The sequence below is a fragment of the Camelus dromedarius genome, chromosome 18, assembly GCF_036321535.1.
Source record: "Camelus dromedarius isolate mCamDro1 chromosome 18, mCamDro1.pat, whole genome shotgun sequence".
In the NCBI taxonomy this organism is placed as follows: domain Eukaryota; kingdom Metazoa; phylum Chordata; class Mammalia; order Artiodactyla; family Camelidae; genus Camelus; species Camelus dromedarius.
Window position 1 is genome coordinate 28,292,153 of NC_087453.1, and position 12,439 is coordinate 28,304,591.

The 12,439-nt window shown below is 40.7% G+C and overlaps 1 protein-coding gene across 2 annotated transcripts in view; it reads left to right on the forward strand.

Annotated features, from left to right (window-relative positions):
- PLCB4 (phospholipase C beta 4) overlaps nucleotides 1–12,439 on the forward strand; it is a 356,606-nt gene that overhangs the window by 17,047 nt on the left and 327,120 nt on the right. Inside the window, exons 1-2 of one of the 2 annotated variants that reach the window (XM_064475874.1) lie at nucleotides 5,987–6,269; nucleotides 7,329–7,378. The exons of the other annotated variant lie outside the window; for it this stretch is intronic. The gene's annotated coding sequence lies outside the window, so the exon portion shown is untranslated. Of the gene's footprint in view, nucleotides 1–5,986; nucleotides 6,270–7,328; nucleotides 7,379–12,439 lie in introns of those variants that run through there. 2 annotated transcript variants of the gene reach the window in all.

The following is a 12,439-nucleotide window of genomic DNA, read 5'->3' on the forward strand; positions in this document are numbered from 1 at the left end:
ATTAAAAAATTACAAGCTTATCAGTGCCCAGTTCGCCTTACTCCATCCTGTTTCTCTTGCTCCCCAGAATAACTCCTCTCCTCAGGGTGCTATTTTTCTTTTCTGTTTATATTTTTATACTCTCGACTCATACACATACGTGTGTATATACAGGATGTGAGTGTGTGTGTGTCTATACATACATGTTATACATACACACATACAAATACATGTTATACACATACGCACATGTACACATGTGTACACATACACATACATACATGTAGTGCATATATATTATATAGTATTGTTGTGTATTCTAGAAATTTGTGTGTCTGGGAGTGTTTTGGATGCTCAGTTCTACTCTGTTAGTTTTGGTTCAGCTATCTTAAGGCCAGCGTCACGTTGCTAAGACCAGGGTGAGGCAGACAGGATGCTCAGGTCTCAGGATTTATGGGGACACTCACCTTTAGGGTCTAGGAGCCTCACTCATCTCACCCTCGTCTCACCCCTCACTCTAGCTTCGTAGTAACTTCTGGTATTTGGTAGGTCAGAATCTTGGCTATTCTTGGTTCCTTTACTTACCGAATGAATTTAAAGAAACAGCTTGTCAAATTCCATGAAAAATCCCAAGGGAATTTTGACTTGAATTACGTGGAATGTATAAGGTTCAGTGGGTCTGAACTCCTCGCCGGGACTTCTGTACCCTGGCCCCTTGTTCCTGTCTGGCCTCCTCTCCCATTGTTCCCCCTGTGCCCTGGCCACCCTGCCTCCATGCTGTTGTTCACACTGTCACTCCTCATTCCACCTCAGGGCCTTTGCACTTGCAGCTCCCCTGCCGAGGACACTCCCCGATCTTTGTACGATTGTTGTCTTCTCATTTGTTAGCAGCTTAGATGTCCCCTCCACCGAGACCTTCATGGCCACCCTTTCTAAAATATCCCTGTTTGATCATCTCTCATTCTGCCTCATTTTCTTCAAAAGGTTTTCATTATCTAAAATGACATAACATTGCTTGGTTAGTTATTTTTTGCTTACCATGGGCTTTCTGCTCTAGAATGTCATGTCCTTGGAAATAGGGCTTTGTCTGAAGTCTTGGTTATCATTATATACCACATGTCCTAGTAGCCTATTAGAAAAACAAATAGAAAAAGGTAAAATATTCATAAGGCTTTTTTAACCCTGTATATCTAAAATATATTTCCACATGTAATCAATATAAAAATTACCAACGAGCTGTCTTACATTCGTTTTGCTTTCTGGGGTTAAGACTTGAAGATCTGGTATGTAATTGACACATAAGCACATCCCAGTTTGGACTGGTCACATTTCAGTTGCTCACCGGCCACATGTGGACGGAAGAACAGTGCCTGACACACGGGAAGAAATCAATAAATATTTGGTGAATCGATGAGCAAGTGAATGAAGGAATGAATTTAGCTGTGGAGTGTGCCAGTCGTGAAAACCTGAGTCAAGTTAAGAGTAAAATCAAGTTCCCAGAAAGGGTGACTTGTTGTTAGAGGAAAGCAAGGAGCTAGCACGTGTCCTTGACTGGAACACTATTGTGGCACCTAAATGGTTCAGCGTTACCTGCCAAGCATCACACAAGGTACTGAGCCTGAGACGGGTAAGACCAGGCCCTAGGATGTCTGGTGAGTTGGTAAGAACTTGATTCTGTTGACTCCATTGTAGGCTGTGTGTGTGAATGAAATGGCTATGTGCCTCACGGATTAAATTTCCCTACTCTAACTTTTGTTAATATTTAAAAACTGAGATTCAGACGAATAGTTGCAGATGTCATTTTTTTTTTTCCCACTTAACCATCCAGCCACTTTTACTGAACACATTTTAGGGCACTTACCATTATGGTGAGGTCTCAGGGCGTGTGTCTTTGCCCCTGCACTGTTTCAACGTGTATTTCTCTAGGCTGGATTCTTAACTCACCTGAACTGTCCTCTAAGCATGATTCTTAAGTATTTCAGCTATATTTTGGGTGCTTTGAGATTCTAAATGTGTATCCAGTATGGTCTTTCCTTCGTTTCCAGCTTATAATTGGCAAGTTCCCATAGGAAAAAATCATTATTGGTGCTATAAAAGCACTTCTTATCTGTCACATTTGGGAAATGAAAGTTTTGTAAAGGTCAGAAAGAAAGAGTGCCCCCAATTATGATAACTTGTACACCACGGATAGTTTAATAGCTTGGAACCTATCTTAGTCTCCCTGACAAAGTAAAAAGGAGAGGAAAAAAAAAAACCTAGTCACTCAATAGCTATTTTACTCTATAGTTTTAAGAAGGAAGAAAAAGCTTACTGAAATGCTTTTTCTCAACTTCTATCTATATACATTCTCTGTGCTTTGGAACTATTTAAATTATGCAAGCCCACAAGTTTATTAGTTCACCTTTATTAATTTGTCAAGGTTAATGTCTGCATAATGAGTTGAAGATAATTAAAGATTCGTTGGCATCCATCTGCTAGTGTTTACTTAGTGTGGTGAGTTTTACAGTGCTTCTTGTCATGTTTCCCAAGGAGATTTCTTTGCCTCTGAACCCATTTTTAAAACACAAACCACGCTGCTGCCTTAGGCAATGTAAAAATTCTTTTCCTTCATCTTTCAGCACATGACAGCCTATTAGGGAGATCAGATGATGTACCGCTAAGAAGCCCAGGGTGTGTTTGCAGACACTGTGGGGAGTGGGGTGATGCCAGCCGGGCAGACGCATGACCTGGCGGCTCCTCTCTCCTTCAGCAATCTGCTTTGGAAGGCTGTCTGCCGCTGGCGTCTGTGCTCAGTATTCTGCCCAGCAGTAGAGCTGTGGGGCTGCCCTGAGAAGGATGCTCTCTACCCTCTCCTTCTGTGAAGGCTGATGCGCATGACAGAAGTTAGTGAGTGGACCTACTGTGTGCAGCCTCTGTGATCCATCGATAATGCAGTCACCTTAGATTAAAAAGGGTGGGAGTGCTTAGGAGGGATTCAAGGCCCTCTGTGAATACCTTGTTTAAATCCCGTTTCATCTGAACTCCTTTAACAGCCTCCTTTTCTGAAGTCTCCCTTTCTCTCAGCATCCTCTTGCCTTTCTCTCCCTCCTCAAAGCCAGTAATTGCCGTGTGCTCCCCATGCCAGTCCCTAGATCTCTCACCTCCAACCTCTTGGCTCCATTTTCAGGGTCGATGTTACTTCTCAATGTTTGCTTCATTACTGGCTCCCCTACATTCTCCTGCCCTCCCTTTTCCCAGGCTCAGCTTCCTCACCACCCATCTCCTGCGGGCACCATTCTGCTTCCACCTTCCGTGGTTTCCCATTGCCTGGGAATAAAGTCCTTAACCAAGAGCTGGGCTTCTGCAGGTGGTGATGCCTCCACCTCCCTCTTGCTTTAGCTGCCTTCCCCAAACCGCAGGGCCCCTGAGCAGAATGCACTGCTCCCTCGCACCTGGGCTCCCCGACCTGCGCAGCCCCTGCCTCGCCAGTGTGCCTCCCTCCCCTCTCACCTCTCAGCGCCAGCGCTGCCTCCCTGAAGCCTTGCTTACGCTGGACCCTTGGCCCTGGCCCTGCACTCACTCACCCCACAATCTCGCCCGTCTTGACCGTCTCCTGGCTCGTTAGGCCTTCCTGGGAGTTCTCGAAGCTTTTCCCTTTGTGATGATACACTCATCATCGGAGACCCTGCCTGTCAGTTTGCAGAAGGCAGTGGGGCATGAGCCCGCCTTTCTGTGTCCCCCCGGCCACAGCATCCAGCCAGCACTTGGCACCCCTTCAACGAGTGGACAGATGCTGCTTTAACTATGTCCATGTTCCCTGGCGTGGACCCTTCAAGCTATTTTTTCCCTTCCTTTTTAACGACTCTTTGCTGTCCCCCCCCCCCCCCCCCCCCCCCCGCTCAGTAACCACCACCCGCAGGTATCAGAATCTCCGCCTGCTTCTGGCTTCTCGGCAGGGCTCCGGGCTGCACTTACGTGGTCCTCCACCTGCTCCCTGTGTTCTGGCCTAGTTTCTCCTCATTTCCCTGAACGGTTTGTGCTGCGCGGCTGGTTCCCTTCCCTTTGGCTTCAGCAGTGCTGGTCGTGATGCTGGTTCCCAAGGCCTGGACTGCTCCTACCCTGCGGAAGTGCGGGAAGTGGCTTGTTTATACCTTCCTAGGATGGATTGGCCACTTGCTGAGCTCACTGTAGAGCGTCTGCTACTAGAATGTTCCGAAAGTCTTTCGAGAAAATTGTTTTGTTTTCCTGTGAAAGGCAAAGAAAGATGTCTTCAGTGCAAACAGCATTTTAACACAGAGTTTTGAATGAAGTGTGTCCAACACCTGCAGCTCTGACAAACGGGAGTAAAGGACCCAAGTGTTAGAAAAGCTGTGTTGGTAGTGATGTTAATTACTTCAATTTCTTTCTAGTTATTTAACTTGATCGTATTTCAGGTTTATTCCTGACACATAATTTATGTCTGTTAGGTCTTAAACTTGAGAATAATAGTTACAAAATGTTACAGTTTTACATTTGAACTGTTACCAGAAGCATTCCTGGCCACTTTGTTTTTCCCTGGACTTTTGTGTAGAAATGTTACATATTGAAATATTTCATTTGGGGGGCCAGTGTTTGCACTTGAAGACAAAAATTAAACATGAAGTATGTTCTTGAATCTCCCAGTTTGTGGATAGACTAACTTGATCAATATCTAGTAACTTTTGATATGTACCAACAGGAATAGAGACAAAGGAACATTATTTTTATTAATAATTTTTTTCTAATCGTAAAAATGGTGCTTACTGTAGATGAATTTGAAAATTCAAGAAAATATAAAAAATGAAGATCACCATTGTTCTCCTACCCACAAGAAAACAATCACTATAACTTAATGTTATATGTCCCATATAACATCTGCTGTATTTTTTTTTATAAAATTAGGATTATATTGGACATACGATTTTTATCCTGTTTATTTTCTCCAAACATTGTATTGTGATTACTTCCTACATAATTTTGTAGTCAACATGGCTTGGATGACTGCATACTTTTATGCCACGAAGGACTGTAACATTGCAGGAATATTCTCACTGGATATTTAGGTGTTCAGGCTCCACTGCTTTAAAATCATTTCTGGCACTCTTTAAGATGTAGCCACTTAGAAATTGTCATATTATAGTGTATTTCTTAAAAAGAAACATAAGATGAATTAGTTGTGTACTCTTGATTTAAATAGGTAGTATTTCAGGCATTAGAAATAGGGAGACTAATTTTGAGTAATGTTATATCCAGCAGGCATTTAAAAATCAGATGTGTTTAAGGAACGGCCCAGTTTTGCTTGCCTTAATGTTGGCCCAGGTTTGGAGACTAGAGCATTTACAGACCATTAGCTGTAATACTTCACTCCTGAGACCACTTGTCGTAATGAACTGTCAATTATTGTGCATCTAAGTGTAGTTAAAGGGACCGTTGGGCTGGCAGTTTAAAAGCCAGCGTTTATAAATGTGCAGGAATTGAATTATAAATGTGGTGGTTCATTGGGGCTCTCCTGTATCCTGCCCCTGTCTAGATGCACTGTCTGGTCTCTGGAAGAGTTTGTGTCCACTTAAAAATAAGAAACAGTGAAAATACTGTGCATTTGAGCATATGAGTACACGATTTTTATGTTCCTTACAGTATATTTTGGGAAAAGCATTTTTTTAACCAAGAGTTATGAATTAGTATTTCTTTATTAACCATGCAGTGAATTAGTTTCAGCTGATAGTTTGGCGTGAGAAGGATGGAAATTGGAAATATTTAAATGTACTTTTTATTTACAGGTGAGTCAATGAAGCTAGTCTCTCATAATGTGTATTCTGTATAGCCTGTTTCTCATTAGTTTCTGAACAGTGTTTGCCTTTTCAAAATCTGTGCCCTTTAAAAATAGTTACTATAGTTTTTTAAATGAATATGGCTTAACTGGATTACATTTCACATTTTTCTCATGGTTAAAATGCCCTTTGCTTTGAGTGTACAAATTCTAAATGATTATGTTGTTAAGAAACTCTTGAAAATCTTTTTTTTTTTTTTGACATTTCAGCTGTTTAATTTTATCCTGTTCTGAAAGATCAATATTTGGTATGTGAAAAGTTCCCCTTGAATTTTGTTTCTTTTAGTTTTTTTTTTTAACACAAAAGTAGTACCTCCCTGCCTGAATAAAACAATGTAGGTGAATAAAAAGTAAAGATTTTATTCAATTCCATTCTCTTCATTTTCTCATTCTGCCCTGAGGTGACCATCATTAGCAGTTTGGTGAGTTTTCTTCCAGACACTTCATGCAAGTTTTTACAAAGGTAGGTAGGTAAATGGATGATGATACACAGATGTTATACAGATTTTTCTATATAAGTTACTCATTTCTTTCAAATAGTGTACATAAAGCACTGTAACACAGGAGTCTATGATCTACATTTTGTGTTGCTGTCATGCAGACCAGAAGAGAGGTTGGCACACTTTTACTGAAAAAGGCCAGAAGGCATTTTTGACTGTTGGGCTCCACATTTTTTTATTGCAACTATTCAGTGTGATAACACAAAACAGCCCCGGACAACACCCGAATGAATGCACGTGGCAGTGTCCTAACAAAACTGTATTTATGAACCCCTAAATTTGAATTTCATATAATTACCACATGTCATGAAATGTTTTCCTTTTGATTTTTTTCAGCTGTTCAAATGTGTAGAAACCAGTCTTAGCTCATGGGCTCTATAAAAGCAAATGGATGGCAGGCCAGGTGGGTCCGTGGGCTGTAGTTTGCCAATCTCTGGTCTAGAATAAAATAGAAAAAAATTGAAAAATTAAATCACGTTTTTTTTTTTCAGAGGTAGATATCATAGTGAGATTAATGAAGGCAAATAAAGGAAACACTTCTTTGGTAGAATAGTCATCTGACACTTCACAGATAGTGAGTGAAAGGAGGTATTTGAGAAGCAAGCAAGGGAGAGAGAAGATGGCTGGGAGCAGACTTTGGGGTCTGGGCGCTGGAGGGTCGAGGGGAGTTTCGGTGTGTTAGGACCAGTTCACAAACCCCTTTAGCACTTCCTGGGGAGGAGTACCCCGATTCTGTTTTTGTAGCATAGCTTTAGTGTAACATCTGGCTTCACATGGAGATCTATATTTGCATGCATCTTCTTTGTATATGAACTTGATTTTGCAGTGTTAGTTGCCAAGTATCATCAGTATTAAAAACTGACAATTTTTTATACACCCTGAAGTGGATTCTTAAATGCTTATTAATTAGGAAGTTTTGCATTACTTATAAGAATGTAAAATAGAAACATCGAAAGAAACCTTTCAAGCCTCCCCACACAGATGCTTTATAATGTTAAAGCTGTCCCGTTAATTTATTACAGGCGATGCTCTCCGAATGTCTCTGATGCTCTTGATTTGATCCATTTACTAGGTATGTCTCTTGATGGCAATTCTGCTTTCAGACCGGTGAGAACACTGTGATCCAGTTCTGCTGCCTTCTGGAGTAATTGCTAGTTTTAATGTTATAAAATAATACAACAGGACACCTATTGTGAGCCCTGTGAAATTGTTGTGTTCCACCATCATTGCAAAATGCAACATATAATTCATAAAACTAGAAAGCTTATATTTTGTGAAATAAGTAACAGTTTGTCAAGGATTATACTGTTTGATTTTATATGCTTGGTGTGTGATTTAATGAAAGTGTGTGTAGTAAGAAGTAAAAATGAATTCATTGTGTTGTTTTTTTTTAAGCCACTTGTCTGATATTTCATGTAATTCACCTGAAGTGAAGAGTAAAATAGTGTTTCTTTTTTTTATTGCCTAATTTAGCAATTTGAGGAATGAAGGATATTCTTATTAGGTAAACAAATATAAGCATGAAAAAACACATTCAAACATGCACACAGGTGCACACAAGCATATATGAAAAGGGGTTATATTTTTTATTTTTTTAAGAAGAATTTCATGGTATAAAAAATTAGAAACTATGTATCAGTGTAAAGAAGAATATAAAAGCATGCGTATTTTTACCACTGAGCCATAACCACTATTTGTTTTAACATTTTTTATTGAGTTATAGTCATTGTACAATGTTGTGTCAAATTCCAGTGTAGAGCAGAATTTTTCAGTTATACATGAACATACATATATTCATTGTCACATTTTTTTCTCTGTGAGCTACCACAAGCTCTTGTATACATTTCCTTGTGCTACACAGTGTAATCTTGTTTATGTATTCTGCATATGCACTATTAATAATTTAGGGAATCCCTTTCAGTGTCTTGTGTCCGTCTCTGTACACTTTGCACACATAGTTATTAGGTCATATTTGTTACAGATTTATCTGCCATGTGCCTGGCACAGTGTGAGACATTGTGTACACAGAGGTGAACAGAACAATCCCCTTTTTTCCTGAAGTTTACTTTGTTCTGGTTGGGGAAGATGGGCCGTAACCAGCAGATCACTGTATATCTGGTGGTGGTGAGTGCTGTGAAGAAAACTGAGAACAGGAAGCAAGGCAGAGAAGGTCTGGTGTGTGTGTGTGTGTGTGTGTGTGTGTGTGTGTGTGCATGTGTGTATGTGTATTTGTAAGAGTAAACAAGGTCAGCGTTATACTAACCCTGTGCTTTTGTAACTTGTATTTTTAAATTAAAAAAATATATAGCATGAATGTTTTCTTTGTCAGTAAACATACTTTTTTTTTAAATTGGGCTAGTTTAACAGTTTATGGCATATAGATGGGACTAAAAATGACATTAACTAGAGTAACAGCTAAAGGGCTGATTCGTATTCTTTCTGGGGGTGCTTTTACTTTAATGCGTTTTTTTAATTGAAATAAACATACTTCTGAATTAGCGTTGTTCCGAATGGCACACTCTACTTTTATATGAATGAATGAGGTTTATTTAACTCGCTGTCCAATATTATAAACTAAGCTTTGCTTTTTTAACAAATTGCTATATGGGCAAGGCTCTGAGGACTACTATTCACAGAGGGTAAGCATTTTTGCACATCCTTAGGCTAAATTCCTAGTAGCAGAATTATTGGGTCAAAGAATAATCATTTGTTAAGGCTTTGGATATGTGCCTAGTAAGATTAAAAATATATAGCTACTTCATAGCTCAGTTTGTTTTGCTTTCCACTTCACTCTTCCCTCCACAATTTTCAAAGTTTCAAATCCAAGCAAAAGTTAATAGTATTCCCCCCAATTTAAAGAACTTTGCACTGTGATAACATTACTTTAGTGGTGAATTTTATTTTTTGTTTGCGAAATCAGATTCTTATTGTGGGTGAGAGGGCTAATGCACTTATAATTGCATCATTGCACAAGCTAACAAAGTCCTATTTGTTGCTTACAATGTTGGTATGAAATGAAGGCGAAAAAAAAGACATTGAGTACAACAAACCAGCAGCCATAGAAGTGCAAGAGGTTCAGTGCAAGTTGCAACATGTTTCATTTGCTTTTTTTTTTTTTTTTAAGATCTGAAGAAAGTCTAAGAAAATGAACTGCATTACAAAAGAAGCATTCAGTCTTGGGAGAAAACCATTTTGTTTTTTTCAGCATGCCTTAGGATAGATTTTTTTTTTCAATTCCAGCACAATAAAATAAAATTCGTTATTTTAGATGACAGTTTCTAATTGCTGTCACCTTCCCCTGGTTTTCTTTCAGGTGACGGTGTATGTAATACTCATACAAATGATATTGGCACACAGCTACACAGCCTCTATTCTGTGCCAAATACTGGATTACCTCACTTTAAAGCTAGACAGGGGGGTTATTTTCCATGAGAGAAAGTGGAAATTTTAACATCAAGGTACTAGAAGGGTTAGCAGCTCTAAATAACCTTTTTTCAGAAATCGTAGATGGGAGAAGGGATGTGTCAGAGCAGCGCTTCTCAAACCCTTTGGTGTACTCGAATCTCCTGCACTTTAACCTGAATGTTGAAATGCAGATTCTGATTCAGCAAGTCGAGCGTTGGGCCTGAGACTCTGCATTTCTCTCACGTTCCCAGGGAATGCTGCAGCTGCTGGTCCGTTGATCACACCTTGAGTAGCAAAGTTGTTCAAAGACACTGGCACGGAGTCTGCTGTTGACCTGTGGGGAGAGTGACCCAGAGTGGCCAGCAGCCCAGCTCCGCCAGCTGCACAGGCCCACCAGCAGCTGCCTGGGAGCTGTCCAGTCTCCAGGCGGGTTCTTTCTGTGCCTCGTTCTCCATGCTGTCACCCTGAGAGAGCCACCCCTGCCATGAGATTACAGCTGATCTAGATTTCCTTCTTTTTGTCTTCGTGTATCTTCTAAGTTTTCATCAATCATCATATATTAGTCTGTAATTAGAAAAAAGTGAATGCATTCATTTGTTAACTAGAAGTCTCCTCCTCCAAATCTCTATTGATGGTTTTCCTTGGGTTTCTTTTGGCATCTGATCTGTTTAAAGATCCTTGAGGGTAGGTCTTCGAGGAAGTTATTACAGTTAACGCTTTAGGTGCCCTGCCCATATCACCTTTGGCTGTTACCTTTTAAAAAAAATTTTGTGGTAAAAGACACATGACACAATATTTACCATTTAACCATTTTTAATGTACGGCATTAACTATATTCACATTGTTGTGCAACCATTCCCAGCTTTCACCTCCAGAACTTTTTACATTTGCAAAACTGAAACTATACCCATTAAACAATAACTTCTCCTGCCTCCTTCCCCTCAGTCCCGTAGCAACCACCCATTCTATTTTCTGTTTCTATGAAATTGACTATTCTGGGTTCCTCATATAAATGGAGTCATATAATATTTGTCCTTTGGTGGCTGGCTCATTTCACTTAGCATTAATGTCCTCAAGATTCATCCATGTTGAAGCATGTGACAAGATTTCCTTCCTTTTTAAAGGCTGAATAATACTCCACTCTGTGTATACTGCATTTTGTTTATCCATTCATCCATTGATGGACACTTGGCTGGCTGTTGAATATAATGTACTGTGAACACAGATGTACAGATACCTCTTTGAGTCCCTGCTTTGGCGCTGACCATTTTTTTGCCCAACTTCCTGCAGCTGTGTCTTCCTACTGGAGTAAGGGGCTTCCTCTGGCCACCTGCTCTGACCTGTGTGTGGGCTATAAAGTCAGTGCCCTCCACCTCTCCCAATTGTGGTAGAAATCTGTACCCAAGTGCCCCTGCTCCCTTGCCTCTTGGATGGAATAACTGGAGAGGTGTGTCTACACATCTCCCAGAATTCCTCAGAGGAGTTGGACCCCAGTCACTCACCATGATAACTTGCTTGATATTACACCCTACAGTGTTTTCCTTCCTTCACTCATTTCTACACTCTCCTGCCGTGTTTTGGGGACTCCTTCCCCAATAAGCTACTTGCTCTCAAATCCTTGATTTTGTGAATGCCTCCAAGAAAACCCAAATTCAGAGCATCTAGGAGGCGCCTTGTGAATACCGTGTGCACTCGTGATGTTCCTTGTTGGAGAACGACACTGAGATTTGGGGACTTGCTTTGGACTCTCAGGCGTGCACGGCTGGCTTCTCATCCCATCCAGCCCAATGTTCAAGGAGAAAATGACGCCTGTTCACGCCGCCTTTGAACCTTGTTGTGTAAACATTAAATATATTTTCAAAGCTCTCTTTTAGCCTCCTTAACAACCTCAACGACATATTCTGTTAATTTAATTACCATACGTGGAGCTAGGTCCCAAAGAAAGCGAAACGGTTCTACTAGCAAGTAGGTTTCTTGTTGGTTGACATAGTCCTTTCCCACACATAGATGCTTGTTTCTTGCTTCTGCTACCATGGTTAGCCTCTGGGGCTCTTCTTGGTTGTGACTAGTTTGTTGTCTTTGGCTCATTTTGACCTTCTCTGTGTATTGTTTTTTAAATATAAAATTATGTAGTTAGCAACGAGCTTGGAAACAGATTAAGTTTCTTGTACCAGAGTGACTGCTCAGAATGAAAAAATGCAGCCACGGGTGTCAGTCTGTCCGAGCTGTGCTCCGTCATCTTTGGGGGAGCCTCCTAGTGAGGGGCAGACGTTCACTGCTCCTTGGGACCCGTGAATGCTGTACCTCGTTAGAGCATTTACAGGCCAGCCTATTCTGGCAGCTGCTGCAGAACTGCAGAGGGCGAGTCCTAGACTTGCCATTACACAGGGACAATGTGCGTGTTTCTGAAGACGGCAGCTCCCTAGCACCTGCCTCAAACCAACAATAAATCTTTAACCATCTGTGTGACAGAGCACTGGATTTGGTGGGAGGAAGATGGATGCATACTTACATGTGTCCTTACATCCTCCTTTTTTGAGTTTAAAAGATAAATTACTTTAATTGATGTGCTGTCTAGCCAGTTTATAGCGCATGAGTAACTTTCCAAGTAGAAAGCAGCTTCAGCTGCGGAAAATGGACGGTATTGTGTCTGCAAGTGATTCCCCTTAAAGTCGTGGCTAAAAGAGTCTCTGAGCAGGGGTTCTCTGGGTTTGGATTGTTTTCCCAT